The 14,649-nt window shown below is 41.2% G+C and overlaps 1 long non-coding RNA gene across 1 annotated transcript; it reads right to left on the minus strand.

Moving 5' to 3' along the window:
- Positions 1–3,797: 3,797 nt before the first annotated feature.
- Positions 3,798–14,448, minus strand: LOC140632886 (uncharacterized). The gene is made up of 2 exons (XR_012030542.1): positions 13,810–14,448; positions 3,798–5,250 (listed from the first exon to the last, which is right to left on the minus strand). It is a non-coding gene; the product is annotated as an uncharacterized lncRNA (long non-coding RNA).
- Positions 14,449–14,649: the final 201 nt, after the last annotated feature.

Here is a 14,649-nt window from a genome sequence, read left to right on the forward strand (position 1 = left end):
GGAAGCATGTCCTCTGGTCCCAGTCAAACCTTCTCACACCTGAAACCCTGACATCTTGACCACAGCCTCATGACAGACCCTAGAAAAGAATGCTATTTATGGGACCTTATAGCATTTAGTTTGCGGGTAACTGGTTACCCAGCAATAGATTAGTAAAACATCTATGAGAGTCAAAAATGAGCCAATGGAGGGCAAAGTCCACGTTCAAAACCACTGGGACAAACGACCTCTACTACATTAAACCTTCTCTTCAGTTTTACTCAATTTCTAATTCCCAGCCCCTTTTGATATGATCTGTCATGAGGAAGAAAATGGCACATAGCAGAGGTGGGAGACTGAAGGAAAGGGTGACAATTACTTGATCAAAGCTCAATTCTTGTGTCCGAGATTGTCACCATCCCTTAGAAACTTAAGACCTGATTGGAAGGACAAAATCTTCATCAATGTCAAAGGTAACCTAGACTCAGTCTGATCAGCATTGAAAGTATGGTTCAAGATCCTGGCACAGGAGGCAAGGAGAGCTCCCTGAGGGCTTCGGGGAGGAGCAGGGCTTCAATTGGCCATAACAGATAAGTGAAATTTCAGAGACCCCAGCAGGAGAGAGGGTAGAGAAAGCAATGGAAGATGATAGTCACCTATTAGGGAATAAGTGTAGCTCAAATCAGGAATATGTCAGCCCTGGGATATTCTGATACAGGGACCAATGGGTTCAGTAGGTTTCTGGAGAATGTGGAGGAGAAGCAAGACTGCGCTTCACAGGGGCCAAGACCTCCTGCTCTGTGGCCAACAGCCAGGTTCTGCTCTACACCAGCTCCTCCCCTTCCTAGCCACGTGACCTGGGGATAATCATTTAGCTTCTCTGGCTCCCAGTCTCCTCATCCACAAACTACCTTCCTCAGAGGGCAGTAATGAGGGATTTCTAATCATCAACGACTATTATCAACTTTGTTGAGCACCAGCTATCTGCCTGGCACTGTTCTAGGCCCATGGGATACATCTACAAAGAAACAGACCATTCACAAGTATTAGCATGACTTACCCACCAAAAACACTGAGAGCAGCACCTGGAGCAAAATGAACCCTCAAAACATTTCATAAATCTTAGCTCTTAGTAAGACTGAAAGGAGATAGGGCCTGAATGATGGAGAGCATTCCTATTCCTAACACATTTTCCAAATGAGTAAAATTATCAGTTTGCCACCCAACTCACCAGTGTAGACAATCAACCAAACCATAGCATCTTTTGTTGAGAAACTTCCCCGCTTCCTGACAAAGCAGGACAAGTGAAACCTCATAAGTGAACTACTCAGAGGGTAAGTGGAAACAGAAATGTCAGCACCGACCCCAGGAGAGCCCCGCGGGATGCTTTGCCAACCGAAGTGCACAGGGAGAAACACCATTATTTTAGCAAATTACTGCTTTGTTTTTATTTAAAGCAAGAACCTGTGCTCTTGCTTCATTCTATGAATGAGTTGCAGATATTAAGCCAAAGCAGATTTCCCAAGTCCCATTACCCTTTCATTCAATAATTTTGCCCCAAATAGAGCTCTCAGCTTTCACATGAACATCTGCCAAGTTTTTAACCTCTCCTCTCCTCTCTAAGAAATCCCATTTGAGAAGATACAACATCTCCATTCTAGCCCAGAGAGAAAGAGCATGCTTGTGAGAGGTTGAGAAAGCAGGTGGGGAGATGAAGGTTGCTCCAGGTGCAGTCTGTGTGTATTTACAGGGACGCCCGTGCAGCTGCGGGCGCTGGAAGGAATCTGACATCACATCTTCTGAACTTGAACGTTGATTTGGGAAACTTGAACCCTAATTGTTCCATGAGATATTCCTTCCTTCCTTCCTTCCTTCCTTCCTTCCTTCCTTCCTTCCTTCCTTCCTCCCTCCCTCCCTCCCTTCCTCCCTCCCTCCCTCCTTTCCTTCCTTCTCTTTTTCTTTTTTCTTCCTTAATAAAAGCAACCACTCTCCCCAAATCTCCTCAACTCTAAGGACAGAATAAGAATATAGCCAAAAGTTGAAAAGATTTGGCCAAGAACATTATCACAAAAGGTCAAAAATAATTCTAGCCTGAGTGCGTTCACTTGTGTGGGTATAAAGTCCAGGGACCCACATGAACATTTCTCTCTTGTACTGAAGTACCTCTTGGACAAAGAAATGTATCTTTGATATGGAAGTGAAACTATGAAACACAGATACGAGATTGCATTTCTCCCCATGACACTTGAAGTTACATTAATGGTAGCATAAGGAGAAAGTAGAGGAGGAGGAAGAGAAGGGAAGATGCTGCTGCAATGTCAGCGGGAGAGCAGCTCAGCTTTCTTAGTTTTTGTTGTCCTTAAGTATCTTTTGGGAGGGTTTTGCTTTGTTTTTGTTTTAAATAGGCTCCATGCCCAGCATAGGGCCCAATGTGGGACTTGAACTCACCAACCCTGAGGTCAAGACCTGAGCCGAGATCACGAGTCAGATGCTCAACCAACTGAGCCACCCAGGCGCCCCTTCATAAGTGTTCTGAATGAACACCTACTGAGTAGGATGTGATTTTGGAAGCAGGACTCTGCTGAGGGCACAGTGGCTTCTCCAAAAGAGGACACTAGACCAGTCTCGTTATCTGCCAGTGTGCCTTCCTGGAAGGGAGGATGTAGTAAAACGAACATCTGAATTCTGTACCCTGTTCCTCTTTTCCACTAAGGGCTCCCCAAGGATAGAACATGCACAGCCACCTTAAGGCAAGGGAAGGAAGTGATCCTCACTCTTGGACACCCACCAAATTTCAGACATGGCTGAGCACCCTACAGACACTCAGTCCTCCTGACAAGCCTCCAAGGGCAGTTTACTCATGAGAAGCTAAGAAGCAGAAAGAGTAAGAACATTGCCCAGGGTTACACATTTCATTGGTGTGGAATCAAGAGTGGAGGCCAAGTTGGTCTGGCCTAAAGCCTGTGGTCTTCCCATTCACTACCTGCCTGCCTCAGTCTTCACTCTGGGAATGAAAACAACACATCCTCCTGTCCAGTTCCCCTTGAGTAGAACTAAGCTAACTTTAGGTGAATGGTTGTGTATGAGTTTTTTGACAATACTCTTATGAGGCAGATACCTTTTTTATCCTCATTTTATGGATAAGGAAACTGAGGCTCAGATTGATTGAGAAACTCATTCCGAAGTGGTAGGTCCTTACCTGTTTATCCTGAATCCACATTTGTCCAGCTAGGCCTGGCAGGGAACAAGTTGGCAGTATGTGTGTGACCATCACAGACCAGGGAATCTAGAGTTGAGGTTTCACTTCACCTCCGATCATAGGGACCACGGAGGAAGATTCACTCACCCACTTGTCTTTAGGCAACTGCCCAGTCAACTTTCCCATCAATAAACAGCCCTCAAAGAAACCTTGCCCCCCACCCTAACATAAGGGAACCAAGGAAGAGATTGTAGTGGAAAACAAAAACTAAAGCCACATACAGTGGACTTTACACTTTTAAAAATTAGTGTGCTTTTCCGTTCCTTTCCCTTTGCTATCCTAAGAGACACTTTCATTTCTGTCCATTTCCAGGCTACTTCTCCAACTTTCCCTGTGATTCTGTGCATTCCCCAATATGCTTCCAATTAATTCCTTCTCTGATTAAGCCAGAGTCAGTGTCTATTGCCTGCAGACAAAGAACGATGATACTCTATATACTAAATGTGTAAATGTAAGCCATTAATTTATACTTATCTGGAATCCATTTAAGTATAAAATTAAATAATCCCAGGCCCTACTTTTTATTAGAAAAAAAGACAAAGGTTAGGAAACCAAAGAGTGTTTTTGGTTTGGCTTTTGTTGTTTATTTATTTTTATGTAACTTGGGATGTAGAACAATTGTACATGCTTGCATCTGACAACAATTCAAATACATTTGTTGTAGAACCCCTTATGCCTATCACATCACATGCCACAAATTTTTGTTCAGAAGTGAATATATGATAAGAGGGTCTATGAGGATTCACTCAATCCCCTATCCTGTCCTTATCTCCATCACTGGGCAAAGATATTTAATTTTCATAACAACTCCTCTGATTAAAATTCTGAGTGACTTAGGAATCAAAGATGACATTGTACTTAATATTTTATGGATCATCTAGTGCCACAATAATTCTGGGTAACAAACATCTGGGACTCGGTGGTATAAAATAATAAGAATTTATTTTGCTTATGATTCTATGATAAGCTGGGCTCTCTTTCTGGACTTGGCTGGGCTTGCTCTTACACTGACAGTCACTCAAAATGCCTAGGCATCCAGAGTAGGCTAGGCAGCAATGCTGACCTTAACTGGGCTGTCTCATGTGTCTGACAGTGAACTGGCTGTCAGCTGGTCTAGGATGGCCTTGGTTGGGACACCTGGGGTGAGTTGACTCATCTTCTAGCATGGGTATGTTCTCATTTTGAAGGCAGAGGACCTAGAGAGAATACAGAAATGTGAAAGGACCTTTAAAAAAAAATCTGCTTATTTCACGTCTGCTAACATCCCTTTGGCCAAAGCAAGTTAGAGATATATGTCACCTCTCGATGGGAAAAGCTGCAAACGCATTGCAAAGGGCATGGATTCAGGATGAATTGGGGCCATTGATTCAATCCATCTAACACAGAGGATAGTATTTTGAGACTTATAACTCTATACTATGTAATTTTGAAAAGCAGCAGGCAGCCATAGCCACTGTAACCAGAACAGAACTTTTCCACTTTTTAAATAGCTCAGTTTCAACAATATTAAATTTAGTATCTACTATATGCTCAACAGTATGAAAGGGACTATAGGTACTCTCAAGATGGTGTCATGCAGGTAAATAATAGTATAAGCCCCTCAAATATTACATTGTGTTCAGTTTCATCATATTAACAAAAATAAAGTTTATTTGAAGCTGTTTCTATTCATTCAGAGATGAACTCTAACGTCAGACACATATATGACAGCTCAAAAACACAGACTTGACAGTTTGGTGCTTATTAGCATCAAACCAGGATGTATCTCAGGAACATATCACTAAGCAGAGAATTCCAGGGGTGGAGGATTGTTGCTGGGCCCCATTAAGGAGACAAGAGCAAAGACTTGGATAATGTCTTCCACACTGAGACAAGCTTTCTGAGTCCTCAAACAAACAGGTACTTGTAGACATGGCTCTTCGTGAGCAAACACAGTCCTGAGTCCCTTCAGATGAGGCATGCAGATAAAGGCACAGGCAGCTCCAGATCTTTCCTATGCAACCAGTCAGGTCCTAAAGAAAGAACAATGAGATTCAGCTATAGCATCAAATGGGGCCAGGAACACGTGTGTGTGCACGTACACACGCACGCCAACACTCAGGCACATGCGTACACCCTCCTGCCATAGGAATTAGAGGAAACATTGATTTCCTTTTTAAAAAGAGAGAAATATTTAAATGATTCTAAAAAGTAAAAAGAATTGGGCCACTACGTCTGCCATCTTTATGTCCCAAGAAAATCCACCTTCCAAGTGTCTTGGTGAGTGACAGCATTTGGAGAGGGATTTGTCTTAAATACATGGCAAAACTGGCCAAGGAAACCTTTCAAGAACATTAAGGCCTCCTAAACACATTGTTTTATGACAATGATTCATTTGTAGGCCCTCCTAAAAGCAATCTAAAAGCTTTTTAAAGAGAAGCATCAATGTTATGGTAGGCTAGTATAACTGTTGAGTAGAAAATGCATTTTTACTACTAAAAAGTCAAATTAATAATAAAAACTAAGTTTACAATTTAGAAATTCCCAAAGGCCTCAGCACTTTGGCATCCTCAGATACATAACCTAAACACTATGGAGGATCCTTTTGAGTGGTTATTTGCATTTTTACTGCATGAGACAATAATGCAAGAACAAGTGGATTCAACCTCAAGTGGCTGGTGGAGGCTCTCAGATCTGCTCTGCAACGTGCTATACACACATTGTACTTATTCCACGACCTCCCTAGGCCCCAGGTTTCCCTGTACAACTCTCACATGCAAGTTTTCCTTGTTACTATCAGAGCAGTTTGCACCAGAAAGTCTTTAGAGCCAACCAAATGTAATTAAGCGTATTTTTCCAACATATAATGTTGCAACAAAGAGGCGAATAGTAGAACCATTTTCCCCAAACCATTTAACAGCCTCCAGGGAGACAGGATTTCCTTTCAAAGTAAACTATATTTCAATTCATAGAATGTTTTTATTACCCAAATTGGACAAAGTAATTGACTGTTTGGGAACCAAGTCCTTCATTGTCTCAATAACAATTAGCTAATGAAACATTGCATAGGAAAATGATAAACTGAAAAGATTCAGGTAAGATTTCCTGCAATCGTTTGCTATAAAACCAATCTTGCCTTCCCCAATTACTCTTTTGACTACTCAAGATACGATCACTACACTTAAATCAATCCTATAACTTGGCACATACACAAGTTTGCAAAAGTACAGCAGTGTTCACCCTAATGAAACAGAGTCCTGATGGTATTTTTATACTGCTTTATGGAGACATTCTAGATAGAATGCAGTCCACATGGGCAGGGTGCAAGCACCCTCTAACTGTAACACTGTTACATTTTATAAATGTATAATTTTTATAAAATTTTTATAAAAAAAAAACTGTTGCATTTTTTTTAATATTACATTTTATAAATGATGGGGTTGGGCATTTTTTCTCTTTCCTTAAATCCTCAGCTTTTTCTCCATTCATTTTTATTCTAACCATCAGTGAAAACATTCACTAGCACTTACTAGTGCAAAGTACCATGCTGGGAAGAAGTGGGAGACATTGGCCCTGATCTTAGGAAGTTATGACATAGATAAAGAAAGAAGGTGTGAACACAAAAATATAAGTATCTAACACTTATGTGCCCAAAGCAGTCTATTTTAGAGTAAGATTCACGGTCCAGAATCTGCCTCCTCTGGGTTGGGTGATCAGGTGAGAGTCATACAAGAGAGAGGCTATTGGTGTTGAAAAGTGGGTAGACATGGAATGATGTCCGTATATTTCTAGGAAGGCAATGGAATATGTCGTGATCATTTCTAATTTTCACAGAAGGTGAAAAGGTACATCTCTAGTCTTTGTATTGCCGGTTATATCTTTCTTTTCACACTTCCAGTCTATTCTCTACCTTTCCTAGGAGTCTCTCTTGAATTTTATCCTCACAAACTTTTCAGCCATACTTTTGTACACGGGCACCAACATGAACTGTGGCTACCCCAACATGCACCTCTTTCCAATACTAGAAATACCAATTGGCTTCCGTTTTTCTAGTCACAAATAATCAGACAGAAAGACAGAAATGTGCCCCCAAAGAATCTTGTTTGTGTGCACCTCCTGTAAATGCATGTTTTTTGCTGTTGGTAAAAGGAACATGGATATAATATGGACAGGCCTCATAGATGGCGGTTTGTCTGGGACTCACCCCTCCCTCTACTGTCCCAGAGGTGCAAATTCAGTCAAAAACTAACATTCTTGCTTAAATCTTTAGTCGTTGACCATTCAAAGACACTGCCAGCCCATGTGGTAGATGATTGACATTACTGTCTGGCCAGTGTGGCGCAGTGACCAGGAAATGCTATGCTACCATTGCACTGCCTTGAGCTATAAGAATGTCCCTTCTTTTAAAGTTAGACTAGTTTTAGTCTCAATTCTCTTCTAAAGCAGCAACTTACATTTTCTCCCTCTAACTCTCCAAAACTCAAACTAAGTTTCTGAAAGCTTCTTACAGGATATAGTTCATGCCAAATAATATCTGAAGATACCCATCCTGATAGGTATCCTGATAGATACCTGCTGATTGAGGCGAATCTGGTCTGAGATTGAATTTACGGCACAGTCGTAGTAGGGTCTATCACAGTGAAAGTGCCCACCCCTTGTCAAGCTTGCTCCTTAAGAAGGACTGACCATTCTCCTTACAGTTCTAGTCAGTTCCTGAGACCTAAGGTCTTTGTTATTGTATTTTAAAGACATAAATCCCTTTGAGCAATTGGGGAACTATTAGTAACCAAAGCACAAATCTAAGTGCTCCTCCCAGAGCCTGGGATACTCAAAGGGTCTGTGGGCTCAAGTGCATAAGATTGTTTTCATTCAAAATTATGTAAAATATCTTTATCAATAAAATACTGAACTACCCATAGAAATGCCTGTCAATCTTGGTATATGTTGCGTCTTATGAAATATACCAATAAAGATTAAAGTGCTTCAAGCTTCTCAGAGGAAAGACAGTAAAAATGCTAGAAGTCAATCATGAGGATTGTGCAGTTAAAGGGAGGCACAAAGGTGTTTCCAGAATGCTGTGCAGCTGTGAACTACTCTCTTCATGTGTTGATCCTGGGCAGCATTGCTACTTGCAGTTTCATCTCTCAAAGAGAAAATGCAGAAATGGAGAACAAAAGAAGACTCAGACATACAGCAGGTTATGTTAACACCAGCCAGAACACAAGAAGGGATCAGAAGTTACCAAAAAGGGTTGATCAGTGCAGATAATTCATCTGTATGATGAAAGCAAAGAAACTAAAGGAAAAGCCCACACTACCTGATGTCTATAGATCTGAACTATATATTTTGCTAGATTTTCAATTCAGTTTGTGGTTCATAATAGTTAGGCCCTGGGATTGAAGCTCATTTTTTAGAGCAAATATGTAGCACCCGGGAGCGTTAGATAATGGCAAGGCCAACTGTGTAAGCAGTAGAGGTGTGCTCAGAAACCCAAGGGCCTGGATCATCTAAGAAGGAAAATAATACTGCTGGTCTTCTTGTCCTGCAGTCTCCACTGAACAGGCTGGGTGAAAGCCGAGACCTAGAAGCAAATAAATGAGGCAGGATCAGAGGAGAACAGAGGCTTGGTCTGCAATGCCACGTAGCCACCAAGCGATTGAAGTTAGGAAGAGAAAGACCTCTGAACACCAGCTTGTTGCAGGGCTAGGAGGCATAAGACAGGGAAGAGACAGGGTCAGCAGACGGCCAAAGCCTGGCTGTCCAACCCACAGTCTCATTCTCTGCTATTTCCCAACATCTTTCCCTGTGTTATAACCAATGCCATAAAGAAGTGTTTCCTTCACTAGCCAAATTATGACCCGAGACTTATTTTCATTCTTAGTAAGTTAGCTTAAGACTGGTAGCAAACATTTTCTCCATGTAAGGAGTGTGTTCCATAACAAACCCAGGAAAGATAAAACAATAACACAACGTCCTTTCAGTGGGAAAAGATAACAAAAGTCTTTTTGTAAACTTGAAAAGAAATTTTGAAAAATACGATTTTTATCATATCGAAAAGAAAAAATTTTAAGGGGAAAGCAAACTCCTGTAGTGTTCATAAATATTGAATTGCTAAATTTGTTAATAAAAATAAATATCTTAGAAAGGAACTTCCTCTACTTGACAAAAAGACTGACTGTTTACCTCTGAGATCAGGAACAAGGCAAGGAAGCCTGCGCTTACCACTCTTACTCCACATAGTGCTTTGAAGCTCTAGCCATAAAATGAGGCAATAAAAAGAAATAAAAGGCGTATAGGTTAGAAAGGAAAAATAAAACTACCCCTATTTGCAGATGACACAATTACATGGAAAATTCCAAACAATATACAAAAAACAAGAACAAAACAAAACACTCCCTAGAACTAATAAATGGGATCAGCAGTGCACAGGATTCAAGATCAACTTTCTAAAAAATTGTATTTCTAGGAGCGCCTGGGTGGCACAATCAGTTAAGTGTCCAACTCTCTTGGTTTCAACTCAGGTCATGATCTCAGGGTCGTGATATCAGAATTGTGAGAGCAAGCTTTGCATTGGGCTCCATGCTTAGCACAAAGTCTGCTTCAGACTCTCTCTTTCTCCCCCTCTGCCCATCCTTCTCTCTAAAATAAATAAATCCTTTTAAAAAATTGTATTTCTAGGGGGATCCCTGGGTGGCTCAGCGGTTGGGCACCTGCCTTCTGCTCAGGGCATGATCCTGGAGACCCTGGATCGAGTCCCGCTTCGGGCTCCCTGCATGGAGCCTGCTTCTCCCTCCATCTGTCTCTGCCTCTCTCTCTCTCTGTCTCTCATGAATAAAAAAATAAAATCTTTAAAAAAAATGTATTTCTATATACTAGCAAGGAACATGTGGATATGGAAATCAAAAATACAATACCATTTACAATTCTCAAAAAATTAATGCTTAGGTGTAAATCTAACAAAACTTTGTATGCTGAATAATATACAATGCTGATGAAAAAAATCAGACAAGATCTAAATAAATGGACAGCTCTTCTGAGCCAATGGCTTGGAAGTTTTAATATAGTAAAGATGTCAATTCTCTCCAAAATGATATACACATTTAATGCTATTTCTATGAATATCTCACCAAGATTTTTTGTACACATAGACAAAATTATTCTAAAATTTATATGAGAATTCAAGGGAACTAGAATAGTCAAGACAGTTTTTTAAAAGAAGAAAAAAGTAGGAGGGATCAGTTTACCCAATTTCAAGACTTCCTATATAGCTACAGTAATCAAGTCTGTGTGGTACTGGCAGAGAGATAGCACATAAATCAAGGAAACAGAATAAAGAATTCAGAAATAGACCTACACAAATGAATTACTTTTGACAAAAATGCAAAAACAAATCAGAGAGGAAGAATCAATGTTTCAAGAAATAATGCTGGAGCAATTGGAGATTCATAGACAAAAAAAACAAGAATGAAAAAAATACAAACCTCAAACCTTGGTCTCACATTTTATACAAAAATTAATTCAAAATATATCACAGATTTTTAAGTAAAACTATAAAACTTTTGGAAAAAAGTCTCCAGGGTCTAAGCCTAGACAGAGTCCTGGGACTTGATAGCAAATGCATGATTCATAAAGTAGAAAGTTGATAGATGGCACTTCATCAAAACTAAAAACTTTCCCATTGCAAAAACAAATAAACAAACAAACAAAAAACTGTTAAGAAGATGAAAAGACAAGCTACAGAGTGGGGAAAAAAATTTGCAACCCGCATGTCAGACAAAGGACTAGTATCCAGAACTGAACCCTCAACAGTGAAAAAGCAAACAATCCAATTAGAACATGGCAAAACACACATAGGGACATTCCACTAAAGGTACACAAATGGCTGGGATGCCTGGGTGGCTCCGCGGTTTAGCGCTGCCTTCAGCCCAGGGTGTGATCCTGGAGTCCTGTCCTGGAATTGAGTCCCACATCGAGCTCCCTGCACTGCATGGAGCCTGCTTCTCCCTCTGTGTCTCTGCCTCTCTCTCTCTCTCTCTCTCTCTGTGTGTCTCATGAATAAATAAACAAATAAATAATCTTAAAAAAAAAAAAAAGAAGATACACAAATGGCAAATAGGCCTAAGAAAAATGTTCATTATCATCAGCCATTAGGGAAATGCAAAATAAAACCACAATGAGATATCACTAAGCCCCATCAGAATGGCTAAAATAAAAACTAGTGACAACAACTAATGCTGGCAAGGATGCAGGGAAATTGGATCACTTACACATTGCTAGTTGGAATGTAAACTGGTACAGCTACTCTGAAAAACAGGTTGGTAGTTTCTTAAAATTTAAACATGTAATTACCATACAACCTAGGAACTGTATATGTAGACATTTATCCCAGAAAAATGAAGACTTTTGTTTACACAAAAACCTGTACATGTATGTTTTTAGCAACCTAATTCCTCCAAATGGCTCCAAACTAGAAGGAAACAAGTGACCTTCAATGGGTGAATGGTTAAACAGTGGCACATCCATACTGTGGAATATTACACGATAATAAAAAGGAATGAACTATTAATTCACAAACAACCTGGATAAATCTCCAGCAAATTATGCTGAGTGAAAACATAAATTTTAAAAGGTTATATACAGAACGATTCCAACCAAATAGCATTCTTTAAATGATAAGTACTGGTTTCTAAGGATGATGGTGAGAAGGGAGCAGGAAATAAGTGAGAGTGGCTTAAAAAGGGAACCTTAGAGATGCTTATGGTGATGGAAATGTTCTGTATCTTGACCACATCAATTCCAATACCCTGGGTGTGATATTGCACTATGGCTTTATAAGATGTTACCACTGAGGGAAAGTAGGTATCCAATGTCTATGGGATCTCTCTGTATTATTCCTTATACCTGCATGTGAATCTACAACTATCTCAAAACAAAATGTTTAACTAAAAAAAGTATCTGCCTGGGTGGCTTAGTGGTTGAGCCTCTACCTTTGGCTCAGGTTGTGATCCCAGGGTCCTGGGATCAAGTCCCTCATCAGGCTCCCCACAGGGAACCTGCTTCTTTCTCTGCCTATGTCTCTGCCTCTCCCTCTGTCTCTCATGAATAAATAAATAAAATCTAAAAATAATAATAATAAAATAAAAAATTTAAAAGTATCTGTTCTGTAAGAAAAACCTCTCTGTGGCATTGATGGCACCTCCTGCTCAGCATCAAAATTAAGTTTGGATTTACAGGGAAAATGACAGAATGGGAAGTTCCTAAGCTCACCTGGCCTCACAGATGCACCTTAATAACACCCACATCCATGTAAATAACCCAGAAAACGGCCTGAAGTCTGGCAGAACAAACTCTCCACTAATTAGAGAAGAAGCCACATGGAAAACATTTGCTAACAATGCAACCATCTTGCATTCTCCTGGAGAGCCATCTTCTCCAACCTGCCCTTGGCAGGGGCCCATGCAAAGTATCACCAGCAAGCAGCTGTGACCGGACCCAACCCCATTCCAAAGTAGGAAGAGAAGATAACCTTACGTATCAGCTCCACTGTGGCCCCAGCAGTGGCCATGGGGCAGACATCTGGTCTGATTCCAGGCTCTTCCCTCCAATGAAAGCCTCTTGGGAGCAACACAGAGAGAGTGCCCGGAAATCTGATGTACCTGTAGTTCTGGTAAATGTTTGGGGAGACCCAACTCAAGTCCAAGGCAGCACCACTTTGGCCCACTGACAACACAGGGACTGAGCACAGGCAAAGAGATCCACTGCAGACAACTGGACAGCTCAGCCCCAATAGTAAAGTACACCCAGCACATATAGGAGATACCCCTGAAGCAGCAGGTTCAGGTAAACAAGGGACATTGCAGTGAGGGACACCACAGGACCTCTTGTTCATAAGGCCACCACTTTCAAGAGTAGGAGACAGAGTTGACTTTCCCAGCACATGGAAACAGAGACAAAATGAGGAGACAGAAGAATATGTCCCAAATGAAAGACCAGGACAAACGCACAGCAAGAAAGCTAAAAATAATAATAATAATAATAAATAAAAAGATAAACAATATGCTTGGTAGAAAATTTAGATTAATGGTCATAAAAATACTCCCTGGACTTGAGCAAAAAGCGGAGAATCTCACTGAGACACTCAACAAAGAGATAGAAAATATAAAAAATAACCAATTAGAGATGAAGAACACAATAACTGAAATTAAAAGTATACCAGAGGGAATAAATAGCAGACGAGAGGAGGCAGAGAAACCAGGCAGTGACCTAGAAGACAGAGCTGAACAGGAGAAAGAAAAAATAACAATAAAGAAACAAGAATAGATTAAGAGAACTCAGTGATACTATCCTATCAAGCATAGTAACATTCACATTATAGGAGTCCCAGAAGGAGAAGAGAAAGAAAATGGGGCAGAAAATGTATTTGAAGAAATAATAGCTGATAACTTCCATAATCTGGGAAATAAAACAAAAATCCAGACCCAAGAGGCACAGAGAGCCCCCAGCAAAATCGACCCAAAGAGGTTCACAAAAAATTATATGCCAACAAGGATAAACACAATTCCTTCTTCCTGCCTCAGGACCTTGGTACTTACCTATCTCCTGCCTTTGCCCACAGCTCTTGGAACGACTATTCTGTTCTCACCTTTCAGATCTCAGTTCAAACATTGTCTTCTCAGAAGGAGCACGACGACTACCTTATCTAAAGCAGCATGCCTGTCCCCCTTGGTCACCACTGAGGCCTTCATGATTTCATCTGAATCGGAAATGAAATTGTCTCTCATCTGTCTCTTCTTCGAGAATGCAGACTCCTTAATAGCTTTAAAATCTTATCCCTCTTGTTCACCGAGAAATATTTGCTGATAGAATAAATGATGTCATTCCTCAGAAGGCCTGAATACTGAAACAATCGTTTCCCTCCTCGTATGTCGGTAAATGGAGGCTTCAGATTCATCCCCTGAGTGTTCACTGAAGTCCTTGGCCCACCTGGGCCCTGGTGTTGGAGTCAGAGCCGCTCTTATCTTCCTTGTCAGCTGGTTCCCCCAGGGCCGTGTCTGAGCCGGGTCTGACCAGGAGAGGAAGGACACTCACAGCCTCAGTCACTGCACATGGATCACAAGGCACGATGCCAGTCTTGTAATTGGCCAAAGAAGGGAACTGAGTGCTGGCACCCCGGCAGCCTCCCTGAGTGCAGGCATCCCCATACCCTTGCCAGGACTTCTGCCTCAGTTTTACGGCTTTGCAGCAGCTCCTGCTGCCTCTCAACCAGGCCCGTCCTCGCTGGCAGGGCTGGTTGCCTGACAGGCCATCTGGCCAGGCTCATGACCCTGCCCCCCTTCGGTGGCCCCTGCGTCAAGAAGTGGTTGTGGTCCTGCCACGAATGAATGGATTGCATGGAAACAGAACCCTGTGGACTCGCCCTGACTGGCTCACAG

The sequence above is a fragment of the Canis lupus genome, chromosome 5 (genome assembly GCF_048164855.1).
Source record: "Canis lupus baileyi chromosome 5, mCanLup2.hap1, whole genome shotgun sequence".
In the NCBI taxonomy this organism is placed as follows: domain Eukaryota; kingdom Metazoa; phylum Chordata; class Mammalia; order Carnivora; family Canidae; genus Canis; species Canis lupus.